Below are 3,618 nucleotides of genomic sequence, written 5' to 3' on the forward strand. Positions count from 1 at the left end.
CATCTTGATCCCAGTTCCGAAACAGAATGGTGGTTGTAGGTGGCAGGATTTTCGCCCACTCACACTCCTCAACAACGACTACAAGATCTTCGCCCGTATCCTCCGCGCGCCTCTCCACACCGCTATCGGGAAAGCCAACCACACCGATCAGACATGTTTAGGTGGTGTCAGCAACATTCATACGGCGTTAGGAGCATACCGCGACGTAACTGCTTTGACGGCGGCCTGCAAAATACGAGGCGCCCTTGTCGCCGTAGATTTTGACCACGCATTCGACCGCGTCGATCACGGCTTCTTACGCGCAGTTTTGCAACACATGGGCCTCTCTCCGGAGTCTGCACAGGTGGTCCTTGGACTGGTCCACGGGGCGCGCTCCCGCATGATGGTCAACGGTTATCAGTCTGGTCACATTGTTGTTGGACGGTCAGTGCGACAAGGGTGCCCCCTGTCGGGCATATTATTTGCTGCAGCGCTTGAACCAGCTTTCCATGGTCTACGGCAGCGATTAACTGGTATCTCCTTGCGGGACGTGACCTTTTGTTGTGGTGCATTCGCCGATGACGTGGTGTTCCTGGCCAGATCAGAGGATGAAATGCATATGGCGCTACAGTGGCTAGCCAGTACGGGGCGGTCGCTGGGAGCTCATCAACGTGAAGAAGACAAAATACATGGATGTCGGAGGAGGGATTTCCCACACAACGGCGGTGCCCTTTGACAAGGTGCCCGTACACAAGTGTTTAGGAGTGCAATTCTATAGCAATGTCCGCCGCACGTCGGCGGCTACGTACCCCCGGCTCCTACACCAGACACGTGCTCTGCTGCAGGACAACAAACTGCGTCGCTTGGATATGCTCCTCAGAACACGTTATGTCTACACCTATCTTGTCTCAAAACTGAACTATTTTGCGCATATCCTTCCCTTGACAGCTACGATGGCCGACAGATTGCAAGCAGCATATGGACATTTCGTAAGCACCGGTCTGGTTTTTAAAGTCCGATACGCCACCCTGACACTGCCGCAACGGGCGGGCGGTATCGGTTTAATTCACGTATATAACCGTGCGCGATCGCTTTATCTCAACACCATGCGTCGCACGTGGACCTCTGCCCACGCCATTCTGACGGGCACCCTGATAGCGGAAGTGGCCCCACACTCTCTGCATCCCCCGGTTTCTGTAGGACACATTTCACCGACACTCACCACATCAGAGACTTCTTTATTGACTTCAGCTACTTACTGTCAGAACTTCCGACGACACGGAAGCCCAGCACAAAAGACTATTATCGTCTTTATCAGCAGCGGCAACCTGTAAATACGGTCACCCACAGACATCCTGAAGTTGCCTGGAACACGGTGTGGCGGGCGGTACACACGCCTTTTCTACCTACGACGGTGCGTTCATTGTGGTACGTGGTTGTGAATGGGAAGTTCGCTACTCGTCAGAGGTTACATTCCATACATCTGACGGACGACCCCTTGTGTCCGACATGCTCAGTCGCTGACTCGGATGCACACCGTCTGACGTGTGCCGCGACCAGCAAGTGCTGGCTACTGACGCAGCGCATGCTGGCATTACTCTTGCGGCGATTGCCGGAGTCCATCTCCCTTGATGACGTATTGCGCCCCGACGTCGTATACTTCCATCAACCAGAACGAACGCCGTTAACTGGCTAAACGCATGGCCGTTTACTACATATTTTGCGATGCTCCCAAAGGCACAATCGACTTTTGGTCCCTATTGATGACGACACATGCAGCTTTCATCCGCCACCCGAAGTACAGAACTCGTTTCGCAAATTATTTAGGTTCATTATTTACGGATCCTCCTGCTCACTGGGGCGTTCCGGGTATGAGACGCTGAGAAAGAAGAAGAATCCTGGAGCATATTGATCCTCTACGGACGGAATAGGGGAAAACCCCTCCCAACAGACGCGAAGACGACTCGGACGCTCGGCTACGGCAGTTGTAGGCTCTTTCTTTGTAATGAAACAAAACTAAACCTATAACACAAAAAAAATGTTATAAAAATTAAAGAAACAAATAAACAAAAAGAACAACATCGACGAACCCACTCCATCCTCTTCCTGATCCTTCGATCCTCGAACTGGAACACGTTGCTTCGGCGTGGCGGCGGGATGGGCCAAGCTTCGGGTGCTTGGGCGTGGCGGCGGGATGGGCCAGGCTTCGGGTGTCGACCCCTGTCTTACCCGCCGTCCTGCTCCTGCAGCGGTTCATTAGTAAAAAAAAAAAAAAAAAAAAAAAAAAAAGTGGTAAAGGCGTTGGACTGCTAATCCAATGTGCTCTGCACGCGTGGGTTCAATCCCATCCTCGTCGAAGAATTTTACGTGAAGCACGCGTTTGCGGTCACTCCTTCTCCGTGCGAAACGCCACTCAGTAGTAACAACGACGCGTGTACGTGGCAAATAGCGTGTGTATGAAATACGAGACAAAACTGCCTACCAGATGAAAGCGCACAACATTCCATAGCGTATGCCCTTCGAATTAAACATCATTTCGAGATCTACAAACCAATCAAATTTCGGCTGCAGCTAAGAGTATGTTGGTATTTGCGAACGACGAGATCTTATTTATATTTAAGTGCATACCTGTCGCAGTCATTTTAACGTATCGAGCCTATAATAATCCATCTACAGAAGCGATTTGGCAGGGCCTACTGGGCAGACTTGACTTTACAGCCATCCGTCGCTAGTGGCCGACCGAACACCAAGCTCCATCGCAAACAGCAGGACAATCTTAGGCTAGGGGGAACGCCAAAACCTTGCAAGCAATATCAGTGTAGCGTATCGAGCTGAACGTTTCGTTGCAGTAAGTCGTGGAAAAGAATGCACAGCACCCTTCTCATTTGCATTAGACGACATTGCATGTCGATACAATGCTTATTCCTGCAGTAAACAAGTGGGCCGGTGATTTTGCCCCGATCGGATATCGACATGGACGGATGCTGTCATTAAACGATTCGCGAGTGGGAGCTTGGTCGGCTGCTCTGCAGCTTGGCATTAGACGTTAACACCAGCCCAGTACGATGTTTTGAATGCGTTTTCGAATCGACAAATGTCTTCTTTCCGCAAGCACTAGCCCAAGACACAGCTGTTGTACCAGCAGACGAGGTGGCCGAGTGGTTAAGGCGTTGGACTGCTAATCCAATGTGCTCTGCACGCGTGGGTTCGAATCCCATCCTCGTCGAAGAACTTTACGTGAAGCACGCGTTTGCGGTCACTCCTTCTCCGTGCGAAACGCCACTCAGTAGTAACAACGACGCGTGTACGTGGCAGATAGCGTGTGTATGAAATACGAGACAAAACTGCCTACCAGATGAAAGCGCACAACATTCCATAGCGTATGCCCTTCGAATTAAACATCATTTCGAGATCTACAAACCAATCAAATTTCGGCTGCAGCTAAGAGTATGTTGGTATTTGCGAACGACGAGCTCTTATTTATATTTAAGTGCATACCTGTCGCAGTCATTTTAACGTATCGAGCCTGTAACAATCCATCTGTAGCACGACAGTTTGTTTCGAGTGAGGCCGCCATCTACAGAAGCGATTTGGCAGGGCCTACTGGAGAGACTTGACTTTGCAGCCATCCGTCGCTAG

The 3,618-nt window shown here is 50.8% G+C and overlaps 1 non-coding gene across 1 annotated transcript; it reads left to right on the top strand.

Moving 5' to 3' along the window:
• The first annotated feature begins 3,123 nt into the window (after window positions 1–3,123).
• Trnas-gcu lies at window positions 3,124–3,205 on the top strand. The gene has a single exon. It is a non-coding gene; the product is annotated as a tRNA-Ser (tRNA).
• The last annotated feature ends 413 nt before the right edge of the window (window positions 3,206–3,618 follow it).

Source organism: Schistocerca piceifrons, chromosome 2, assembly GCF_021461385.2.
Source record: "Schistocerca piceifrons isolate TAMUIC-IGC-003096 chromosome 2, iqSchPice1.1, whole genome shotgun sequence".
In the NCBI taxonomy this organism is placed as follows: domain Eukaryota; kingdom Metazoa; phylum Arthropoda; class Insecta; order Orthoptera; family Acrididae; genus Schistocerca; species Schistocerca piceifrons.